The following is a 12,578-nucleotide window of genomic DNA, read 5'->3' on the forward strand; positions in this document are numbered from 1 at the left end:
CATTTCACCGAAATTTTGATGTCTACAAATGCCCCCACTTCAAGGCGCGTCGTAGACATGTGCTTGTCACGTGTAGAAGATGCGTTTTGAAGTCCCTTAATGTAGATGTCAACCCAAGGGCCGTCGAGGCTTGATCTTGAATTGGGCTGGAAATTTCTTCAAGGGCCATCGAGGCTTGATCTTGAGTTCAACTGGAAGATTTTCTGGTTTCCTCCAATCGTTGATTTTCCACAAGCTTAATCTTGAACTGGGCTGGAAGATTCTTTTGGTCTCCTCCGAAGGTCTGAACTTACTCCTTTTATCTGGAGTTGAATTTGATTCAAGGGTGGTGAACACTTGATTTTGAATCGGACTTGTGATTTCTTCAAGGGCCATTGAGGCTTGATCTTGAGTTCGACTGGAAGATTTTCTGGTTTCCTCCAATCGTTGATTTTCCTTTGTGCTACTCTTGAACTGGACTGGAGGATTCTTTTGGTTTCCTCCAATCGTTGATTTTCCTTTGTGCTACTCTTGAACTGGGCAGCAGGATTCTTTTGGTCTCCCCCGAAGGTCTGAGCTTACTCCTTTTATCTGTTTCTTTGTTCAATCTCTCCAATTCGTATTGAAGAGGGTTAGAGGATAGCTCAGCATATGCAGTTGTTGCTTGTCTCCACATGCCTCAATGTATCATTTTCACTTGCCTTACTTGCTCCCCTTTGCAGAAGTGGTCCCTTCTCTGGAAGTGTATCAACCGTTGAAGATGACTACTCGAGAGCAACGCTAGGTAAGCAACCAAGGAATAGCTTCCAGGCAGTCGGCTCCAGATCGAAAGACTGACTCCAAGTGCCGGCTGATTGCTTCTTTCACTTTGCCATGCGAGTAAGAACAAGGACAAAGAAAATGACATGGAGAAGGCATGATATGAGATACCTTTGCTTTCGCCCTTGATGATATGAGATACCTTTGCTTTGGAAGAAGCGGCGAATGAATCAGCACATGTATTTGTTGTGCTTGTCTCCACATGCTTCGATCTATCGTTTCCTCCTGGGTCATCTATACTCCAGGCATTTGGTATCATCTTTGGGGAAGAAGAAAAAATTGAGTATTTCGAAAGGCTTTGCTGGGAGTGCGCCCTCAGAGGTGAGGAAGAGTTGGGCATTTTCTTCAGGTCTGCCTTGCCATAAGAGATGAAGGTCGACATATATAGGGATTTCTTAATAGCAAGTGGTGGTACTGTTCTTTTACCCTTGTCGACAAACGTCTCTTCGATATCTGAACGACGCCTCTTCGATTTCTGAACGAGCGCCACTTTTGACAAAGTTGCACGCATTTTCTGAAAAGCAGAGAAAGCGTCGCCGAACTTTGCGCTTGTCGGCTAAAGACGTGTAGTTGCGATGATGGCCTCCACGTGTTTTCGACTTTGTCAGATATCTTTTGACAAAGTTGAACGCATTTTCTGAAAAGCCGCGAACGCGTCGCCGAACTTCACGCAGGAAAATCATATTTTTTGAATCGGTGGTCGTGTCGCCTTGGCTTTTTATAAAGGTATCGATCACCTCCAACATGCACACTTTGAAGATCGCCCGTTTGTGAAAATTGTCTTCGGCCCTTTCTGATTTAACTTCATCCACCCCTTCTCTTTGAACACTTTTGAAAAATGGCAAACCCATCGAACCTTAGCTTAGAATTGAGTCTCAGCAGTGATACGGGCGCGCCGTGTCAAGGTAACGTATGGCGCCCTTCTTTCTTATCTTCTAACGGTCCTCTTACAGGTGAAGACTCCGTGATGCAGGACGCCACAACAGCTACAATAGTAGCTAGGAACCTCCTCACTCCAAAAGATAGTAGGCTGCTGTCAGGACGGTCCGATGAGTTGGCCGTTCAAGAGTCCCTCGCTCTTAGTGTTCAGTGTGCGAGCTCTGTGTCCAACATGGGCCAACGCCTGCTTGCTCGGTCCCGTCAGGTGGAATCTTTGATGGCAGAGGTGGAAAATCTTAAGCAGAAGATCAAATAGCTTAAGTACGAGAATAGAAGTTTGCACGTGCTTGCAAATAACTATTCGTCGGGCATGAAGAGGAAGCTTGATGAGCTGCAAGAATCTGAAGGTCGAATTCAAAATGACCGTCAAAAGCTTGCGGCTTATCTCCAGAGGCACCTTTTTCCTGGGTCATCTAGCGTTCCACCCAGTATTGAGGCCTGGAATGCTCTAGCTCCGATGCCTTCCGCTCCGAGAGTTTTGCCAAGTAGTGGGGCTTCACGTGAACAACCTTTGTGAAAGCTCCAATCTTGTATTTTTTTTTTTTTTCCATATGTAAGCACATATCTGTAATTTATCAGAGATATCAATAAATAAACTTTATTTTATTTAGCGTAATGTGCTAAATAGAGCGCATATATATATATATTTTTTTTTTTCACATGGTGCCGGTGCACCAAGATCCCTTTTTTTTTATTATTATTATTTTTTTTCTTTTCTTTGCTTTCGGTGGTGCTAATCCACCAAGATAGATCCTTTTTTTTTTTTTTTATATTTTTTTTCTTTGCTTTCGGTGGTGCTGATCCACCAAGATAGATATATTTTTTTTATATATATATTCCCCACATGGTGCAGGGAGGAAATGCAGAGGAGCTTGGAGTAGTAGGAGGTAAGAGACGGAGAAAGTCTTTGGGTGTGAGTTGCCAAACTTTGGTTTTGTCAATCACATTCAAAGGCAGCAGCAGAGGCAAGCAGATGTGAGTTGACAAACTTTGTTTTTGTTAATCACATTCACAGGCAGCAGCCATGGCGGAGGTGCAGAAACAGCCAGAGCTCGAAGTAGTGCAAATCGTCGAGCTTCATGATCGGCTAGTCGTTTGACAGCGGTCACTGAAGTTCTTCGCCGATTTTGACCACGGTGGCCAGAGTGAGGAGCTTGAGGTAGTTAATGGATGCTATTGCTGGCATGTGCATTGAAGCCACCGAGAGCTCCAGCCATTGCAGACCCAGTAAGGTTCTTGAGCATGTTAAGTTCACAGAGGGACGCCACGTTGGTTTTCAACACCTTCTGCACCACATCGCCCTTGATCACAGCCTCGCAGACCACTGACTTGCCGCGGCCTTCAATCCAGTTCACTGCAACGGGTTTCTTGTCTGAGCAGTAGTTGAAAGGAGCCGCTCTTGTAGCAGATGGCCTGGAGGGAGTTGGGCGTTTGGGTTCCGTCGGTGAACTCCGAATGAGGGGCCATTTCGAGCTGAGCCTAGTACGAGGAAGTTTCGAATGGCGTTGGAGAGAAAGAGGCGACGTTAAGGTTACCAGACGGTGCTGCTTCTGCTTCCAGTCAACTTCTCTCTCTCTTCTTCGTCTTCTGTGCTGCTGTTGGCGATTGTTGCAGCAATATGAGAGGAAGGAAGGGCTGCAGTGTGCGTTGAAGGAGAGTCCAAGAGAAGTAGAGAGAGAACTGTGGTCTCCGAATGTCACCACTTTGCTACTGCCTTTCCGTTGTTATCGGCCGAGACGAGGGTGCACGTTGTGGTCTCTGGGCTCACGGATGACAGTCTCGCTGGGCAGAGAGGAACAAAAAGCAGCCGTCTGGACCTTGGGTTGTCGACAGCGGCAGGGAGCGGAGAGCGTCTCTCTTTCTTCTCTGCGTTTTCCTTCTCTGCTCGCCAATCGCACCTTTGGCTTCGTGTTCCGCTGCCTTCTCCCCTTCTGCAACTGTTTCTGTTATGCGGCAGATTGTTGCTAATCTTGAGAAGATGAAACTCCCCACCAAACTATCTGGTATTACTGGAGAGGCTACCCGCCATGGATCTGATGACACAGCTCGTCGCCCACCTTCTGTGAAAGCCGCTCTTTCAGTTTCCTTTGGTCAAACGACCCGTCGCAGTCAGAGCCGTGAATATCCTGACAGAGAATATTCAGACAGGGACAGGGGAAGGGACCGGGATCGCAATCGGGATAGGGACAGTGATCGGGATCGAGAAAGATACAAGGAACGAGAGCGGGACCGAGACAGAGCAAGGGATAGAGTTAGGGATAAGGAAAGAGAGCGAGAGAGAGATAGAGAACGAAGTTCTGATTATGATCGGAGGTCCAAATATGGAGAGAGAGAAAGCCGAAGGGATCCATATGAGAGTAGCCGTGATGGCGGTAGGCATTCCCGTAGGAGTAGGAGTCGGAGTCGGAGTCGCAGTAGAAGCAGGAGTGGAAGTCGGAGTTTACAAGCGGGCAGCACACTTCATTCGAGCCCACAGAGAGATGTAACCAAGGATAGAACATCTGCATCTAGCAACCTGGCAAAACTTAGGGATCTTTATGGGGATGTAAGTGACCAAAAAGGTGATACCAGTATGGACAGGATTCCCAGGGGAGATGGTGACTGGTGGTGGAGGCCACCTTGCTCCGGGTGTGCGCACCATGTGTAGCAGATGGGGTTTGGCGGAGTGAGGTAGCAAAGCTGATGCTTCACTTCCATGGTAGTGGAGAGGTTGCTGGGCATGGGTGCGAGGAAGAAGAAGGACGCCATTGGGCTGATGCCAATAGGCTCACGGTTTTGGGCTTTATCTTTAACAATCTAGCCCACGGTTTGGGCTTTTATTCTCAACAATCCAGCCCAATCATGGTTCTGGGCTTTATCCTCAACAATCCAGCCCACCGCCATTATTATTATTTGTAATACATTATAACATAAGTATATTTGTTTTTTTTTTTTTTTTTTTTTTTTGAGTAGAGAATATATATATTTTTTTCTAATACATAGTAACATATGTATTTTTTTTTTCTTTTGTAATAAAATTGACTTTCTTTAATGAAACATTTATTTATTTATTTTGATGTGACTGTACTTGAAGTTTTGAAGTTTCAAGTTGCCTACGTACTCTTCCAAAGAAGAGATCAAGTCATAACGTAGTTCAAATGAGTGATGGTTTTGATGATGATTTTGCCGTACACAGTTTATACTCTTGCGGGCCAGGAGCGTTTGATTGTCGCCTTTTAGGCTCGTGCAGACCAGGAGCGTTTGGTGCCGTTTGCAGTTTCAGCTCGTGCAGGCAAGGAGCGTTTGATTGTCGCCTTTTAGGCTCGTGCGAACGAGGAGCGTTTGATTGTCGCCTTTTAGGCTCGTGCGAACGAGGAGCGTGTGGTTATGGATTTGTCAAGCGGTCTGGGAGAGGCATTCCTTGCAATCTTCATAGCAAGGAGTCTTGACTGAGTGATTGAAGAAGTCTTCTGGGAAGAAATCGCGCATCGTGATGGCAACAGACGATCTTTGTGTCATAATTTCATCATCCTCAACACTTTCATGTAGCTTTGAAGGTTGACGGTAGCTGCTTTGCCCCCTTTCCGATTGGTGAACTTGTGGAGGAGACCTATGTTTCTTGTGCATTTTCTTTGGAGTGACATAAGTCCATCCTTCAACTTCACTTGACTTGACTGACATGGTTTTGGAGCATGCCCCCAGCGGTTGAGGTGAAGATTTTGAGTTCAAAGAGCCAGAAGTGATGGTGGTATAGTCTGACTTCACCACATCATTAAGATCTAGCTCGATGATCCCTTTCTGAGCCAACTTCATGATGAGATCTTTTAGCACAAAGCACTTTTCCGTCGGATGACCAATGAAGCGGTGGAATTTACAGTACCTTGGACTGTCAGTACGGTTCATCTCTTCCAGCCGTTTACACTCAGGTAGGTCGATCACCTTTTTTTCCAGCAAGTCATCTAACATGGCAACCACGTCAGAGTCGGGGAATGGATAAGTCTTCTCCTCAAGCTCCTTCAAAGTGCGTCTACGTATCTCTTGATCACGAAAAGCTTCGGTTTGAATCGCCTTGCCTCGTGTATGGATTTTGACTGGAGTTGTGTTGACCATCATTGCTTCCTTGGTGGGTTTCCACGCAGCCTTATCCACCTTTGGCCCCAAAACTTTGTCATTCTTGTAGTCGGCGATCTGTTCTTTCTTCCCATGACGGGTGATGCTTAACTCCATATCATGGGCGCGGGTGGCTAACTCCTCAAATGTTCGTGGTTTGATGCCTTGAAGGATGTAGTGTAGTCCCCATTGCATGCCTTGAACGCACATCTCAATGGCAGAGGTTTCAGAAAGCCGATCTTTGCAATCCAGACTTAAAGAACGCCATCTATTTATGTAGTCGACGACAGGTTCATCTTTCCACTGTTTCGTACTGGTCAGCTCTAGCATGCTTACAGTACGACGAATGCTGTAGAAACGGTTGAGGAATTCCCTTTCTAGCTGGTCCCAACTGTTGATAGACTCAGGTTCGAGGTCAGTGTACCAGTCAAAAGCGTTACTTTTCAGCGAACGCACGAACTGTTTGACGAGGTAGTCTCCCTCTGTCCCAGCATTGTTGCAAGTTTCAACGAAATGGGCGACATGTTGCTTCGGGTTGCCTTTTCCATTGAACTGCATGAATTTTGGGGGCTGATAACCCCTTGGCATCTTCAAAGCATCAATCTTCTTGGAGTAAGGCTTTGAGTACAGTACGGAGTCATGCGAGCTTCCTTCGTACTGTGTCTTGATAGTGTTTGCGATCATCTCCTGTAGCTGCTGGATAGAGAGAGATCCCATGAATGTCGTTGCTTGGTCTAGCTTTGGCTTCTCTTCAACTTTCTCCACTGGTGGCTCCTCTTCTTCGTCGTCTTCTTTCTTTAATAGGCCAATATTTGGGTCGACTTTCACGTCGGGCAGCGCATCTAGTTGGTTGACAAGTGCGGCAATTTATAAGTCCTTCTCTTCCACAGTCCGTGTGAGCTTTGCGATTGCTTCATTCATCTGAGCTAGCTGCTCCTCGATTGAAGTTGCTCCAGTGGTCATGACTTGCATGGTTGTACTGCCGCTCGAATCAGCGTCGGAGAGTAGGGACTCTGAGTATTTCCTCGGGCTTTCCCCCCTTGATGCCTTTAGCGAGGCTAGGGTGATCACAGGCTCGTACCTCAGGTGCTCTTGTTCCTTTGACAGAGTTAATGCAGGGGCGGAAGCAGCAGCAAAAAGAGCTCTTGCCTTACTTCGGGTTATGATGCCCGAAATATCACCACTTGCGGCGATGATGTTCTTGTTCTTTGCTTTGATTGCAGGAACAGCTTGATCCTTTCTTGATGCCATTTGCGTTTTTCGATGATTTGAGGATAGAGATGAGAGGTAGAGATGTCCCACTGGGCGTGCCAAGTTTGTAAACACGAAAAATTTCCTGCAACAAGAAACAAGAATACCGTGTACAAAATATATTTTTGTGTTAATGATTTTGGGGTTACAATCTCTTTGTAATTTGATCCTCTGATTCTATCTTCGTAGGGTGTAGGTTTGTGGATGAGCTGTTGATCCAAAGGGCCGTCGGGGCTTGGTCTAAGGATGAACAGTTGATGAACGGATCTTCAAGGGGCGTTGGGCTTGATCTTGAAGAATAGGTGTATGGGTTTGTGGATGAGCTGTTGATCCAAAGGGCCGTCGGGGCTTGATCTAGGGATGAACAGTTGATGAACGGATCTTCGAGGGCTTTTGGTCTTGATCTTGAAGACTGGGTGTATGGATTTCTTCAAGGGCTTTTGGGCTTGATCTTGAAGGTTGATGGATGAGCAGATCTTCAAGGGCTTTTGGGCTTAATCTTGAAGAACGATTGGATGTGTGGATTTGTTGAGGTTGTTGATCCAAAGGGCCGTTGGGGCTTGATCTTAGGATGAACGGATGATGAACGCTTCTCTTCAGATTTGACGAAGAACGAAGATAGCTTTCTTGGTCCTTCGAGATTTGCTTGAGAGCTTTAGAGTTTCAAAGCTTCAAAGTTTTGGTGTAATGTAAATTTCCTTCTTTCTTTCTTCCTTCCTTTTTTTCTTCCTTCCTTTTTTTCTTTCTTTAAAATGAATGCCTTGGCTTCCTATTTATAGAATTCCAAAACTTGATTTTTGGATTTAAATAATCAGATGAAATAAATCATTTCTGCCAGGTATTGACACGTGTCCTATTTGATGACTTTTCCAATTTATTTCGATTCTTCGTTGAGTCACACGCTACATGTAAAATTTATGTGACACGTGAGCGTTGAAATTTTAATTATTGGTCAACATTCATTTCACCGAAATTTTGATGTCTACAACTATAGATTGACGATTGGGTCTATGTTGGAAAATAGTTATTTACTAGAAATGGGTACCCGCGCGTTGCTGCGGCATTAGAAACTATAAGAAAAATTATGTCATGGACGATTAATATAATATTATTAACATTAAAAATGTTAGAAGATTTTAACAAACAAAAGATTTAATCGACACAATCCACACACAAACAATCGTAGAACTTTTGTGTCTACATAAAAAAATAAAAAAAATAAAAAATCAGTCATTCACTGAAGCACCTATTGTTTCCCTTCATTATTCTTGATTGTCAAGAAAGCAACCTAGGCAAGGAAAAATACGACATATTAAAATGCATGCAATTAATTTATACAATTTATACTATAAAAAATAAGAATAAAGTATGGTTACCTAGTCTTTTTTGGTGGAAAAGAATATGGTTTTATACCAGTTAGAAAGGATTTTTTTTTCAGTGATTTAATAGTCTCTTATTTAGATCAGTGCATTCTAATATTGTAAATGTAAATATTGAAATTTTATGTTATAACTAAGCAATCAATCTAAAAACCAAGTTAACACCCATAGAATCATCCCCTGCATTCTCAAGAGCACCTAATTCACTTCTTAATTCTACCTAACATGTATAACACTTCATCTGTAGCTTAAAACAATAGAACAATAATAAAAATGGTAGAAATCAGACATTAATTTTGAAAGGCTGAACAAATACAAATTAGAAAATATAACATTAAAGTAATTGGTAGATTGAAGACTAACCAGGTTGAGAGTGGAACTTGATCTGTTCACTTTACAAAAAGTCATAGAAAGTACGACTCTAAACACTTGGGTTAGTCTATGAACAATGAGTGGGTAAGGAAAACATTGGCCTATTTTCCAATCGAATAGATATTTATGAAAGTAAAAAGAGAATCAAGATGCCTATTCTAATACTCCAAAGCAGTAATTTGAGAATTTTCCACGACCTACACTAAAAGTAGGATAGCCAAGGAAAACATAAAGCAACAATTATCTTGGTTAACAAAGAAAAAGGAAAACTTGGACCTTTTCTCTATGTTCCATAAATCTGGAAAAGAATGCAGGTGCATCTGTTTGAACGATCACATGGCAACACAAAAGAATTACCGAAAACATAAGAAGAGATAGCTCAATGCATGGAAACAACATAAATACAGATTTTTGGGAAACAATTGTCTAGTTACGGAACAATCCCATTAACAACTCAGTGTGAAACGTGTGCAATAAAGTGATAAGGGATCTCCACCACTTGTGCCGGCAACGAAGGCCAGGGTCAATGAGATAATCAACAATCTTCCCGCACTGTAAACGAATAAGTTAAAAAGAAGAATGCTTAGGAAATCATTTCTTAATAAATTAACCAAGAAAGAGAAGACTACTACCTTTCTTGGGTGTCATAGGCAGAAAATCCTTTTTCCTTCCATAACTATGGCTCTAGAATAATCTGAAGTTGCAAATACATAAATGAATATCAACCTTGATGCCAATGCAAGATAGGTTGCAAGGGTATGAATTACGCTTGTCATGTTAAAACAATAAATTGTTTATACAAAAAAAAAAAAAAAAAAAAATCCATTTAAAAGAAAAAACCTAAAAACAACAAACCATTCGCTAATTTTTCATACGAAATTGAACGAAGCCATAGAGTATACCTTTTCAAAGTGAGTATTGTGAAAATACAACATAGCTTGAGACAATAGGAATTCATGCGTTTGGAAAAGTCTACCTGCGTGGTGGTGGAATGTGGGAGTAGGTCAGCAACACGATTGCTTCAGCCTGGACAATAGAAGGCAGGAAAGCATTGATAGAGCAGATGCTCTGAGAACAACTCAAGGATGAAAAGACCGATGCTCGACTAATCGAATTGTAGTTGTGTAATCGTCACACAGATAAACCCTTCAATTCAGCAAGAATTTATATATTACAACTCAATTAAATACACGACCTTAATAAAAAAAAAATCAGTAAATAAAAAACCAAACAGTCAAAACTAAATAACCTGGGTAATCACTAAAATTAAAAAGCTTCATAAGCGATAAAGAAGGGAGAGGGGTACAGACCATGAAAAAATTTGGAATTACTGAAATTAAAACCCAAATTCCAGAAAGTCTAAATGTAAATTCACAGAAATAGTTCAAACCAACTCCACATCATTCATGATAATTACTGAATAATCCAAAAAATTGAAATTGCTCACCTTGAATAAAAAGGCCAAAACATAAACCAATGAATAAAAAATTAATACAACTTCATACAGAGTAACAGTTAAAAAATTTGGAAGACCCCAAATATAATTCATTTAGCTATAAACAGTATGCAGAAGCGTGGAAAAAAAAAACTTAGATATGCACTAACACCACAATTCATGATCATTATCCAAAATCTCTAAAGTAAACATACATTCAAATATACACCTCTCTATTTTTCATCTCTCTCCCTGTTATTTGGTATTGTGATAAGGTTTATGATACGCAATGATTTTGCCAAAATTTAATAATAAAAAAATCACAGTAGAAGTTTAACATCAGAGAAGGAGCCGACCTCTACCTTTGATATGAAGATCCTACCATTCTTATGCGTACTTGATTCCTTTTAAGGCCACCTGTTGGGAAAAAAAAAATAAATAAACACAACCACATTTTGTTTTTCCTAAATTTTTTTCACAGAAATACAAACCTGTATGAGTGTTAAAAAACCTGGTTTGGTTATATATATATATAGACACCTGCAACATTAAAGCAAATGAGGGACAATTGATATCAGCAATAGTACCTGTCATCAACATGAACTTTTCATCCAAAGTAAGATTTAATTTCTTTAATTCTCATCATCTATGATATAAATGAATATTACGAGAGAAAAGGCGTAGCTTGGGTATGAGTTCTATGTGTCGTCCTATATGCCCACAGTTATTCTTTTGTGCCAGTCTCTCTTTGTTCGGCCGATTACCTTCTTTAGGAGGTTGCACAACATTTTGTTGAATGCTTCTGCAAGACCGTTGGCCGGAGCATGATACATGGAACATTTGTGCTGCTTGAACTTGCATTTCTCGCAGAGCTCGTCCATGAGTAAGTTGGAGAACTGTTTTTCATCATCAGTGATGATGTAGCGAGACACACCATAGCGGTGGATGATATGCTCCTTGATGAAATAGACGACAGTTTCCCTCTTGAGTTCCCTTAGGGGTACAACTTCAGCACACTTAGAGAAGTAGTCAGTCGCAGCTAAGATGTAGGCTTTTCCTGCAGATGACCTTGGTGTAATTGGTCCTACAACGTCCAATCCCCATGCATCAAATGGCCATGAAGCAACTGTAGGGTGTAATGGCTCAGGCGGTTGATATATGAAGTTGGCGTGGATTCGGTGTCTTTTGCAGTTTCAGCTCATACAGGCAAGAAACGTTTGTGCCTAGTGCAGTTTTAGCTTGTGCAGGTGAGGAGCGTTGTGTCTAGTGCAGTTTTAGCTCGTGTAGGTGATGAGCGTTGCCTTCTCTTTAGGCATTGTATTGCTTCGAGTCACGAAACTCTATGCAAGTGCAGAGTTACCCTAATTTTTTAAAGACAACATTTGAGTTCCATCTCAAGTTTATGACCTCTTAAATGAAATCAGCTTCGATCATTTTGAGAATTTCAGCTTCATCCAAGCTTGAAGTGCATTGACAACGGTTTCTTGCCCTTTGTCCTTGAATTATGGTGGTGTAGCAGTGACGTCTTCCTTGGGGACTTCGTCTTCTTTGATTGTGTGACGTGGAAGACGTCTTGGACCTTCTCTTCAGTGTTGTCCTCTTAGACTTGTTGGCGTGAAGATTGGCTAGTGTAGTTGATGGTGCGCCTCTTTACCTTTAGTTGTCCTTTTGTGTCAACTTCCAAGGTTACTTGGCGCTTCATCCTTGAAGGAATCGAGCTTCGAACATCGTCTCTTCTTGTTAGACGGTCGAGCTTTTCTTCCTTTGGCATTGTCTTCCTCTTCCTAGAAGGCTTCTTGGTTTCTTCAAGTCTTTCCAAGGTCGACCATCGTGGAGAAGAGCTAGCCGTGTTGCTTTGTTTCTTAGGTTTTGACAACCTTTCAAACACAGAGCTTTAGGGTGTTGGCGTGTTAGGCTGTTTGAAGACAGAAGTTCGATCTCGACCACCAATGCGATCAATTGCCGAAATTCTAGGTTTTGAACGATTCAGCTTATCAAAGACTGACATTTCAGGGGCGGGTTTAGGCTCCTCTTAACTTTGTTCAACGCTCATGCTAATGTGTTGAGCGCTAGCATTTTTTGCTTTGCTTGAAATCTTCACTGGTGTATTTGGTGTGAAGCCAAGTCCAGCTTTGTTTGTCAACTCCGTAACCATGTTCCTTCAACTTCTTTTGAGCCTCGGTGAGGTCACGTTCTTTATTGTTGACGATGTTTGCATTATTCTTTCTAAGATTTGAAGAGGAGGCGAAATCGTACCCAGCCTTTGACATGAGTTTGTAGTCCTCTTGGTTGGAAGAGAGCTTAGTTCCGCCCCT

General features: G+C 42.3%; 1 long non-coding RNA gene across 2 annotated transcripts; it reads right to left on the reverse strand.

Annotated features, from left to right (window-relative positions):
• Positions 1-9,331: 9,331 nt before the first annotated feature.
• Positions 9,332-10,706, reverse strand: LOC125478627. Of its 2 annotated transcripts, none has more exons than XR_007259420.1 (3): positions 10,626-10,706; positions 9,805-9,974; positions 9,332-9,522 (listed from the first exon to the last, which is right to left on the reverse strand). It is a non-coding gene; the product is annotated as an uncharacterized LOC125478627 (long non-coding RNA). The 2 variants fall into 2 exon arrangements; XR_007259419.1 differs by lacking the exon at positions 10,626-10,706 and adding an exon at positions 10,276-10,490.
• Between the last annotated feature and the right edge of the window lie 1,872 nt (positions 10,707-12,578).

This window comes from the organism of the source record quoted next, unplaced genomic scaffold, assembly GCF_019419815.1.
Source record: "Pyrus x bretschneideri cultivar Hongxiangsu unplaced genomic scaffold, Pyrus_bretschneideri_v1 Contig25, whole genome shotgun sequence".
Classification (NCBI taxonomy): Eukaryota; Viridiplantae; Streptophyta; class Magnoliopsida; order Rosales; family Rosaceae; genus Pyrus; species Pyrus x bretschneideri.